This window comes from Oncorhynchus nerka, linkage group LG9b, assembly GCF_034236695.1.
Source record: "Oncorhynchus nerka isolate Pitt River linkage group LG9b, Oner_Uvic_2.0, whole genome shotgun sequence".
Taxonomy (NCBI): Eukaryota; Metazoa; Chordata; class Actinopteri; order Salmoniformes; family Salmonidae; genus Oncorhynchus; species Oncorhynchus nerka.
The window spans coordinates 44,170,152-44,182,843 of NC_088424.1; the positions used below are offsets into that span (position 1 = coordinate 44,170,152).

General features: G+C 46.8%; 1 pseudogene; it reads left to right on the forward strand.

The window, feature by feature from the left end:
* The window catches only part of LOC115114035 (uncharacterized), a 59,071-nt pseudogene that overhangs the window by 6,657 nt on the left and 39,722 nt on the right, over positions 1-12,692 (forward strand).

The following is a 12,692-nucleotide window of genomic DNA, read 5'->3' on the forward strand; positions in this document are numbered from 1 at the left end:
AGTAACATACGAGGGCAGCAGTAATGGAGACAGCAGTAACATGCGAGGGCAGCAGTAATGGAGACAGCAGTAACATACGAGGGCAGCAGTAATGGAGACAGCAGTAATGGAGACAGCAGTAACATACGAGGGCAGCAGTAATGGAGACAGCAGTAACATACGAGGGCAGCAGTAATGGAGACAGCAGTAACATACGAGGGCAGCAGTAATGGAGACAGCAGTAACATACGAGGGCAGCAGTAATGGAGACAGCAGTAATGGAGACAGCAGTAACATACGAGGGCAGCAGTAATGGAGACAGCAGTAACATACGAGGGCAGCAGTGTCCCTTGAATGCCATTACCCTTGTTTTATCATATCTATTATATTCAATATTAATATATATAATTATATAATAACTACATTTGTCAGTTGAATGGTTAAAACGCTATATAGAATGAAACACTAAATAGAATGAAACACTATATAGAATGAAACACTATATAGAATGAAACACTATATAGAATTAAACATGATATAGAATGAAACACTATATAGAATGAAACACTATAAAGAATGAAACGCTGTATAAAATGAAATGCTATATAGAATGAAAAACTATATAGAATGAAAAACTATATAGAATGAAACACTATATAGAATGAAACACTGTATAGAATGAAACACTATAACTTTATGTGTTCCAGCAGGACATCACACGAGGCTGGAAGATCACAGCAGACCAAACACTCCTCCATACTGGAATACCTCAGGAGTAAAAAGGTATGTGAGCAGTTCCTAAAACGACCACAAGAGAGCGCTCCAAATTCATCACTGACAGTAAAGAATAAAGCCCTACTAATTTGGGAATTTTATGAATAAATAACAAATACATTTGCTATTACATTCGGAAACATACATATTCGTTCCAGATCTATATATAAATATCAAACTAGTCTCAGAATAACGACGTCGCTTGTCTTTGTTTCTTTTTTAAAAAGTGAGGGCGTGCGAAACCTTCCACTTCAACCAGTGCCGAGACTTCTGGCCAGTTTCCATCCTGCGGGGTGAACCATAACTGTGAGGCCGACCAGGGTGAGGGGGGACAGGGTGCTGCTGTTCCAGGGTCCCCTGGGGGTGGAGGTCATAGAGGAATGCCACTGTGAAAACAGACTGACACAATGTGTCTGGTTTCGCGTGCTTAATTACGTACTTCTTTGAGACGCCATACGAGACGGTCATTGATGTGGGAAGCTGTTCCTGTTCGAAAGGTTCGCCAGGTGTGTATCCTTCCCAAAACATTTGGGAAGAGTGTACAAAAACATTCAATTTGTTTAAACATGCACTGATGTCAATGGGAGATTTGAGTAAAAAGGTTCAGTTCGTAAAACATTTGTGCGCACAAAAGTGTCACAATTTTCATGCATTTACCTGTAGCCTGAAGCTGAACATTTTATTATCATTTATATTTCATGTGTTATACATTTGTTATAAATTGCTATTTTATTTATGTCATATAACTTATTGCAGTCTCAACAATCGTTCATTGAGTTAATGTCAATCAATCATTATTCACATCTCAAATGAATGTGCACACTGATAATTAAATGGTAGCCACAGAGGCTATAGGGCCCAATAGAAAATATTGTCTTGTCATGTGAAGGACCTCAAAGTGCACGAAACAGGCCAACTGAGTATCATGATACATTATCATGTTCAGAATGTCACATAAGCAGCCATAAAGTCACTGGTCATAAGCAACCTGTCACGACTTCCACCGAAGTCGGTCCCTCTCCTTGTTCGGGCGGCGGTCAACGTCACTAGCCTTCTAGCCATCGCCGATCCACTTTTCATTTTCCATTTGTTTTGTCTTTGTCTTACACACCTAGTTTCAATTCCCCAATTACGTGTTCATTATTTAACCCTTTCTTCCCCAATGTTTGTTTGTGAGTAATTGTTTGTATGTAATATGGTTCGTTATGTGGGCTCGCTTTATTGTATTGTATTTAGTCTATTTTTGAGTAAATTACTTTTATTTACTCATATCTGCTGTCCTGCGCCTGACTCCTCTACACAAGCTGTACACAGACCTCCTTACACAACCATAATGTCACTGGTCATAAGCAGCCATAATGTCACTGGTTATAATCAGCCATAATAATGTAATAATTAATAACATCCTAATTGAATACATAATTCCCCAGCACCACCATACGTAAAATGTATGCATGCATGACAGCAAGTCGCTTTGGATAAAAGTGTCTGCCAAAAGTGCAGATATGATATATTGTTATATTATAATGTATTTTTCTCAGATGGGTACTCCTGCGTGCCCACTGAGTTTGACTCTGCCCTTGGTGGAGACCCCTAACAAGGTAGACCTGGTCCAGACAGTGGAGACTTGTGAGCTGAAGGAGAGGTCCTTCAGAGTTCCTTACATAGAGTTCTACTATAAAATAGTCTACGGTGACGACGGAGTCAAAGAGGAGAAACTCATGGTGAGCTCACGTTGCAGACGGTGTCCTGTGTTTCTACCTCTCTGAATCTTGGATCATTTTAATAATGATCTCCAAAAATAGCAAAGAGAAAACCCAGTAAAACCGCCACTATTTTCTCTTATCCGTTGCCTCCCGTTGCCTCCCTTTTTTTCTTCTCTCTACTTTGCCCTAATTTGAATAATAAACTTTAAAGACCTGGGCTAAAGGACTATAATTAGCTCTAGGGCTGAATTGAATCAGTAGCTCAAAAGATCAGCATTTACATGTAAAGACAATGTTTCCATGTTCGGGGAGGTTTGGGGAGGACCCATTCGTGGTAAACGCTGTCTATGTCAGCTCAATTGGAAATCACCTTTAAATTTCAAGCGCTCTACAATTGCAGATCTTCGGGCGCTACGGTTCAATCCAGCCCCTAGCCTGATCTAATTCATATGAGTGATAAGAAAGTAGAGGAAGTTAGAGATTCCATCTGGAAGTCAAAGCTTATAGATCCATTTCCCCTGCACATCCAATCCAATCCACTCCCCACTGTTTGGCACCACACAGACAGAGAGATACAGCAGGCGTGAAACGCTGTAGGTTGACAAGGTTAGGTGTTCTGTTGTCTTTATGCACATAAACCAGCACAGGATGAACTGAATGTTGGAATGGCTTTATCACACGGTCTTCTTGGCAGGGAGATATTGTATATACTGGCCATGACTTCAGTGAGTTTGGTTGAATATAGAAATGATTGTAATCACTGTCTTTATGATGTCCGACTGGAGGGATTTAAACAGACTATGTCTTGGTTTAGGAGAAAATGAAATAAAAACATTACTCATGGTTACACATATTGGCAAGCTTACGAAGGGATGAAAGAGAACAAGAGTGTTAAACCTACAACTTGTTGAAGTAAAATGTAATATTCCTTTCTATAGACATTACGCTGGAAGGCCCTAAAAATGGTCAAAGACTCCAACCACCCTAGTCATAGACTGTTCTCTCTGCTACCGCACAGCAAGCAGGACCACCCTAGTCATAGACTGTTCTCTCTGCTACCGCACATCAAGCAGGACCACCCTAGTCATAGACTGTTCTCTCTGCTACCGCACAGCAAGCAGGACCACCCTAGTCATAGACTGTTCTCTCTGCTACCGCACAGCAAGCAGGACCAGAACCACCCTAGTCATAGACTGTTCTCTCTGCTACCGCACAGCAAGCAGGACCACCCTAGTCATAGACTGTTCTCTCTGCTACCGCACAGCAAGCAGGACCAGAACCACCCTAGTCACAGACTGTTCTCTCTGCTACCGCACAGCAAGCAGGACCAGAACCACCCTAGTCATAGACTGTTCTCTCTGCTACCGCACAGCAAGCAGGACCACCCTAGTCATAGACTGTTCTCTCTGCTACCGCACAGCAAGCAGGACCAGAACCACCCTAGTCATAGACTGTTCTCTCTGCTACCGCACAGCAAGCAGGACCAGAACCACCCTAGTCATAGACTGTTCTCTCTGCTACCGCACAGCAAGCAGGACCACCCTAGTCATAGACTGTTCTCTCTGCTACCGCACAGCAAGCAGGACCAGAACCACCCTAGTCATAGACTGTTCTCTCTGCTACCGCACAGCAAGCAGGACCACCCTAGTCACAGACTGTTCTCTCTGCTACCGCACAGCAAGCAGGACCAGAACGCCAAGTCTAGGTCCAAAAGGCTTGTGAACAGCTTCTACCCCCCCCCTGCCCCCCAAGCCAGAAGACTCCTGAACAGCTAATCAAATAGAAACCTGGACTATTTGCATTGTCCCCACCCCCTCTTTTACGCTGCTGCTACTGTCTGTTTATTATCTATGCATTGTCACTTTACCTCTACCTACATGTACAAATTACCTCAACTAACCTGTTTATTATCTATGCATAGTCACTTTACTTCTACCTACATGTACATATTACCTCAATTACCTCAACTAACCCTGTCCCACCTCACATTGACTCAGTACTGGTACCCCCTGTATATAGCCTCCACATTGACTCTATACCGGTACCCCCTGTATATAGCCTCCACATTGACTCTGTACCGGTACCCCCTGTATGTAGCCTCCACATTGACTCTGTACCGGTACCCCCTGTATATAGCCTCCACATTGACTCTGTACCGGTACCACCTGTATCTATTCTTAACATTGAATCTGTACCGGTACCCCCTGTATATAGCCTCCACATTGACTCTATACCGGTACCCCCTGTATATAGCCTCCACATTGACTCTGTACCGGTACCCCCTGTATGTAGCCTCCACATTGACTCTGTACCGATACCCCCTGTATATAGCCTTCACATTGACTCTGTACCGGTACCCCCTGTATATAGCCTCCACATTGACTCTGTACCGTACCACCTGTATATAGCCTTAACATTGACTCTGTACCGGTACCCCCTGTATGTAGCCTCCACTTTGACTCTCTACCGGTACCCCCTGTATATAGCCTCCACATTGACTCTATACTGGTACCACCTGTATATAGCCTTAACATTGACTCTGTACCGGTACCCCCTGTATGTAGCCTCCACATTGACTCTCTACCGGTACCCCCTGTATATAGCCTCCACATTGACTCTGTACCGGTACCCCCTGTATATTGCCTCCACATTGACTCTCTACCGGTACCCCCTGTATATAGCCTCCACATTGACTCTGTACCGGTACCCCCTGTATATAGCCTCCACATTGACTCTGTAACGGTACCACCTGTATATAGCCTCCACATTGACTCTGTACCAGTACCCGCTGTATATAGCCTCCACATTGACTCTGTACCGGTACCCCCTGTATATAGCCTCCACATTGACTCTATACCGGTACCCCCTGTATATAGCCTCCACATTGACTCTGTACCGGTACCCCTGTATATAGCCTCCACATTGACTCTGTACCGGTACCCCCTGTATATAGCCTCCACATTGACTCTGTACCGGTACCCCCTGTATATAGCCTCCACATTGACTCTGTAACGGTACCCCCTGTATATAGCCTCCACATTGACTCTGTAACGGTACCACCTGTATATAGCCTTAACATTGACTCTGTACCGGTACCCCCTGTATTTAGCCTCCACATTGACTCTGAACCGGTACCACCTGTATTTAGCCTCCACATTGACTCTGTACCAGTACCTGCTGAATATAGCCTCCACATTGACTCTGTACCGGTACCCCCTGTATATAGCCTCCACATTGACTCTATACCGGTACCCCCTGTATATAGCCTCCACATTGACTCTGTACCGGTACCCCCTGTATATAGCCTCCACATTGACTCTGTACCGGTACCCCCTGTATATTGCCTCCACATTGACTCTCTACCGGTACACCCTGTAAATAGCCTCCACATTGACTCTGTACCGGTACCCCCTGTATATAGCCTCCACATTGACTCTATACTGGTACCACCTGTATATAGCCTTAACATTGACTCTGTACCGGTACCCCCTGTATGTAGCCTCCACATTGACTCTCTACCGGTACCCCCTGTATATAGCCTCCACATTGACTCTGTACCGGTACCCCCTGTATATTGCCTCCACATTGACTCTCTACCGGTACCCCCTGTATATAGCCTCCACATTGACTCTGTACCGGTACCCCCTGTATATAGCCTCCACATTGACTCTGTACCGGTACCACCTATATATAGCCTCCACATTGACTCTGTACCGGTACCCCTGTATATAGCCTCCAGTTTGACTCTGTAACGGTACCCCCTGTATATAGCCTCCACATTGACTCTGTAACGGTACCACCTGTATATAGCCTTAACATTGACTCTGTACCCCTGTACCCCCCACATGTATTTAGCCTCCACATTGACTCTGAAACGGTACCACCTGTATTTAGCCTCCACATTGACTCTGTACCAGTACCCGCTGTATATAGCCTCCACATTGACTCTGTACCGGTACCCCCTGTATATAGCCTCCACATTGACTCTATACCGGTACCCCCTGTATATAGCCTCCACATTGACTCTGTACCGGTACCCCCTGTATATTGCCTCCACATTGACTCTCTACCGGTACCCCCTGTATATAGCCTCCACATTGACTCTGTACCGGTACCCCCTGTATATAGCCTCCACATTGACTCTGTACCGGTACCACCTATATATAGCCTCCACATTGACTCTGTACCGGTACCCCTGTATATAGCCTCCAGTTTGACTCTGTAACGGTACCCCCTGTATATAGCCTCCACATTGACTCTGTAACGGTACCACCTGTATATAGCCTTAACATTGACTCTGTACCGGTACCCCCTGTATTTAGCCTCCACATTGACTCTGAAACGGTACCACCTGTATTTAGCCTCCACATTGACTCTGTACCAGTACCCGCTGCATATAGCCTCCACATTGACTCTGTACCGGTACCCCCTGTATATAGCCTCCACATTGACTCTATACCGGTACCCCCTGTATATAGCCTCCACATTGACTCTGTACCGGTACCCCCTGTATATAGCCTTCACATTGACTCTGTACCGGTACCCCCTGTATATAGCCTCCACATTAACTCTTTAACGGTACCACCTATATATAGCCTCCACATTGACTCTGTACCGGTACCCCTGTATATAGCCTCCAGTTTGACTCTGTAACGGTACCCCCTGTATATAGCCTTAACATTGACTCTGTACCGGTACCCCCTGTATGTAGCCTCCACATTGACTCTCTACCGGTACCCCCTGTATATAGCCTCCACATTGACTCTATACTGGTACCAGCTGTATATAGCCTTAACATTGACTCTGTACTGGTACCCCCTGTATGTAGCCTCCACATTGACTCTCTACCGGTACCCCCTGTATATAGCCTCCACATTGACTCTATACCGGTACCCCCTGTATATAGCCTCCACATTGACTCTGTACCGGTACCCCCTGTATATAGCCTTCACATTGACTCTGTACCGGTACCCCCTGTATATAGCCTCCACATTGACTCTGTACCGGTACCACCTGTATATAGCCTCCACATTGACTCTGTACCGGTACCCCCTGTATATAGCCTCCACATTGACTCTGTACCGGTACCCCCTGTATATAGCCTCCACATTGACTCTGTACCGGTACCCCTGTATATAGCCTCCACATTGACTCTGTACCGGTACCCCCTGTATATAGCCTCCACATTGACTCTGTACCGGTACCCCCTGTATATAGCCTCCACATTGACTCTGTAACGGTACCACCTGTATATAGCCTTAACATTGACTCTGTACCGGTACCCCCTGTATTTAGCCTCCACATTGACTCTGAACCGGTACCACCTGTATTTAGCCTCCACATTGACTCTGTACCAGTACCTGCTGAATATAGCCTCCACATTGACTCTGTACCGGTACCCCCTGTATATAGCCTCCACATTGACTCTATACCGGTACCCCCTGTATATAGCCTCCACATTGACTCTGTACCGGTACCCCCTGTATATAGCCTCCACATTGACTCTGTACCGGTACCCCCTGTATATTGCCTCCACATTGACTCTCTACCGGTACACCCTGTAAATAGCCTCCACATTGACTCTGTACCGGTACCCCCTGTATATAGCCTCCACATTGACTCTATACTGGTACCACCTGTATATAGCCTTAACATTGACTCTGTACCGGTACCCCCTCCACATTGACTCTGTAGCCTCCACATATGACTCTCTTGACTCTGTACCCCCCCTGTATATAGCCTCCACATTGACTCTGTACCGGTACCCCCTGTATATTGCCTCCACATTGACTCTCTACCGGTACCCCCTGTATATAGCCTCCACATTGACTCTGTACCGGTACCCCCTGTATATAGCCTCCACATTGACTCTGTACCGGTACCACCTGTATATAGCCTCCACATTGACTCTGTACCGGTACCCCTGTATATAGCCTCCACATTGACTCTGTACCGGTACCCCCTGTATATAGCCTCCACCTTGACTCTGTAACGGTACCACCTGTATATAGCCTCCACATTGAATCTGTACCGGTACCCCCTGTATTTAGCCTCCACATTGACTCTGAAACGGTACCACCTGTATTTAGCCTCCACATTGACTCTGTACCAGTACCCGCTGTATATAGCCTCCACATTGACTCTGTACCGGTACCCCCTGTATATAGCCTCCACATTGACTCTATACCGGTACCCCCTGTATATAGCCTCCACATTGACTCTGTACCGGTACCCCCTGTATATAGCCTCCACATTGACTCTGTACCGGTACCCCCTGTATATAGCCTCCACATTGACTCTGTACCGGTACCCCCTGTATATAGCCTCCACATTGACTCTGTACCGGTACCACCTGTATATAGCCTCCACATTGACTCTGTACCGGTACCCCTGTATATAGCCTCCAGTTTGACTCTGTACCGGTACCCCCTGTATATAGCCTCCACATTGACTCTGTAACGGTACCACCTGTATATAGCCTTAACATTGACTCTGTACCGGTACCCCTGTATATAGCCTCCACATTGACTCTGTAACGGTACCACCTGTATTAGCCTCCACATTGACTCTGTACCAGTACCCGCTGTATATAGCCTCCACATTGACTCTGTACCGGTACCCCTGTATATAGCCTCCACATTGACTCTGTACCGGTACCCCTGTATATAGCCTCCACATTGACTCTGTACCCCCTGTATATAGCCTCCACATTGACTCTGTACCGGTACCCCCTGTATATAGCCTTCACATTGACTCTGTACCGGTACCCCCTGTATATAGCCTCCACATTGACTCTGTACCGGTACCACCTGTATATAGCCTCCACATTGACTCTGTACCGGTACCCCTGTATATAGCCTCCAGTTTGACTCTGTAACGGTACCCCCTGTATATAGCCTTAACATTGACTCTGTACCGGTACCCCCTGTATGTAGCCTCCACATTGACTCTCTACCGGTACCCCCTGTATATAGCCTCCACATTGACTCTATACTGGTACCACCTGTATATAGCCTCCAACATTGACTCTGTACTGGTACCCCCTGTATATAGCCTCCACATTGACTCTCTACCGGTACCCCCTGTATATAGCCTCCACATTGACTCTGTACCGGTACCCCTGTATATAGCCTCCACATTGACTCTGTACCGGTACCCCTGTATATAGCCTTCCACATTGACTCTGTACCGGTACCCCTGTATATAGCCTCCACATTGACTCTGTACCGGTACCACCTGTATATAGCCTGTATAACACATTGACTCTGTACCGGTACCCCCTGTATATAGCCTCCACATTGACTCTGTACCGGTACCCCCTGTATATAGCCTCCACATTGACTCTGTACCGGTACCCCCTGTATATAGCCTCCACATTGACTCTGTACCGGTACCCCCTGTATATAGCCTCCACATTGACTCTGTACCGGTACCCCTGTATATAGCCTCCACATTGACTCTGTACCGGTCCCCCTGTATATAGCCTTCCACATTGACTCTGTACCGGTACCACCTGTATATAGCCTCCACATTGACTCTGTACCACCTGTATATAGCCTACCTGTACCCCCCCTGTATGTAGCCTCCACATTGACTCTCTACCGGTACCCCCTGTATATAGCTTCCACATTGACTCTGTACCGGTACCCCCTGTATATTGCCTCCACATTGACTCTATACCGGTACCCCCTGTAAATAGCCTCCGCATTGACTCTGTACCGGTACCCCCTGTATATTGCCTCCACATTGATTCTGTACCGGTACCACCTGTATGTATTCTTAACATTGAATCTGTACCGGTACCCCCTGTATATAGCCTCCACATTGACTCTATACCGGTACCCCCTGTATATAGCCTCCACATTGACTCTGTAACGGTACCACCTGTATATAGCCTTAACATTGACTCTGTACCGGTACCCCCTGTATTTAGCCTCCACATTGACTCTGAACCGGTACCACCTGTATTTAGCCTCCACATTGACTCTGTACCAGTACCTGCTGAATATAGCCTCCACATTGACTCTGTACCGGTACCCCCTGTATATAGCCTCCACATTGACTCTATACCGGTACCCCCTGTATATAGCCTCCACATTGACTCTGTACCGGTACCCCCTGTATATAGCCTCCACATTGACTCTGTACCGGTACCCCCTGTATATTGCCTCCACATTGACTCTCTACCGGTACACCCTGTAAATAGCCTCCACATTGACTCTGTACCGGTACCCCCTGTATATAGCCTCCACATTGACTCTATACTGGTACCACCTGTATATAGCCTTAACATTGACTCTGTACCGGTACCCCCTGTATGTAGCCTCCACATTGACTCTCTACCGGTACCCCCTGTATATAGCCTCCACATTGACTCTGTACCGGTACCCCCTGTATATAGCCTCCACATTGACTCTGTACTGGTATCCCCTGCATATAGCCTCCACATTGACTCTGTACCGGTACCCCCTGTATATAGCCTCCACATTGACTCTGTACCGGTACCACCTATATATAGCCTCCACATTGACTCTGTACCGGTACCCCTGTATGTAGCCTCCAGTTTGACTCTGTAACGGTACCCCCTGTATATAGCCTCCACATTGACTCTGTAACGGTACCACCTGTATATAGCCTTAACATTGACTCTGTACCGGTACCCCCTGTATTTAGCCTCCACATTGACTCTGAAACGGTACCACCTGTATTCCACAGCCTCCACATAGACTCTGTACCAGTACCCCTGCATATAGCCTCCACATTGACTCTGTACCGGTACCCCCTGTATATAGCCTCCACATTGACTCTGTACCGGTACCCCCTGTATATAGCCTCCACATTGACTCTGTACCGGTACCCCCTGTATATAGCCTTCACATTGACTCTGTACCGGTACCCCCTGTATATAGCCTCCACATTGACTCTTTAACGGTACCACCTATATATAGCCTCCACATTGACTCTGTACCGGTACCCCTGTATATAGCCTCCAGTTTGACTCTGTAACGGTACCCCCTGTATATAGCCTCCACATTGACTCTGTACCGGTACCCCCTGTATATAGCCTCCACATTGACTCTCTACCGGTACCCCCTGTATATAGCCTCCACATTGACTCTTACTGGTACCACCTGTATATAGCCTCCACATTGACTCTGTACTGGTACCCCCATTGACTATGTATATAGCCTCCACATTGACTCTCTACCGGTACCCCCTGTATATAGCCTCCACATTGACTCTGTACCGGTACCCCCTGTATATAGCCTCCACATTGACTCTGTACCGGTACCCCCTGTATATAGCCTTCACATTGACTCTGTACCGGTACCCCCTGTATATAGCCTCCACATTGACTCTGTACCGGTACCACCTGTATATAGCCTCCACATTGACTCTGTACCGGTACCCCCTGTATGTAGCCTCCACATTGACTCTCTACCGGTACCCCCTGTATATAGCCTCCACATTGACTCTATACTGGTACCACCTGTATATAGCCTTAACATTGACTCTGTACCGGTACCCCCTGTATGTAGCCTCCACATTGACTCTCTACCGGTACCCCCTGTATATAGCCTCCACATTGACTCTGTACCGGTACCCCCTGTATATAGCCTCCACATTGACTCTGTAACGGTACCACCTATATATAGCCTCCACATTGACTCTGTACCGGTACCCCTGTATATAGCCTCCAGTTTGACTCTGTAACGGTACCCCCTGTATATAGCCTCCACATTGACTCTGTACCGGTACCCCCTGTATATAGCCTCCACATTGACTCTGTACCGGTACCCCCTGTATATAGCCTCCACATTGACTCTGTACCGGTACCACCTGTATATAGCCTCCACATTGACTCTGTTCCCCTGTATATAACCTCCACATTGACTCTGTACCAGTACCCCCTGTATATAGCCTCCACATTGACTCTGTACCGGTACCCCCTGTATATAGCCTTAACATTGACTCTGTACCGGTATAGCCCCCTGATATGTGCCTCCACATTGACTCTCTACTGGTACCACCTGTATATAGCCTCCACATTGACTCTGTACCGGTACCCCCTGTATGTAGCCTCCACATTGACTCTATACCGGTACCCCCTGTATATAGCCTCCACATTGACTCTGTACCGGTACCCCCTGTATATTGCCTCCACATTGACTCTGTACCGGTACCCCCTGTATATAGCCTCCACATTGACTCTGTACCGGTACCCCCTGTATA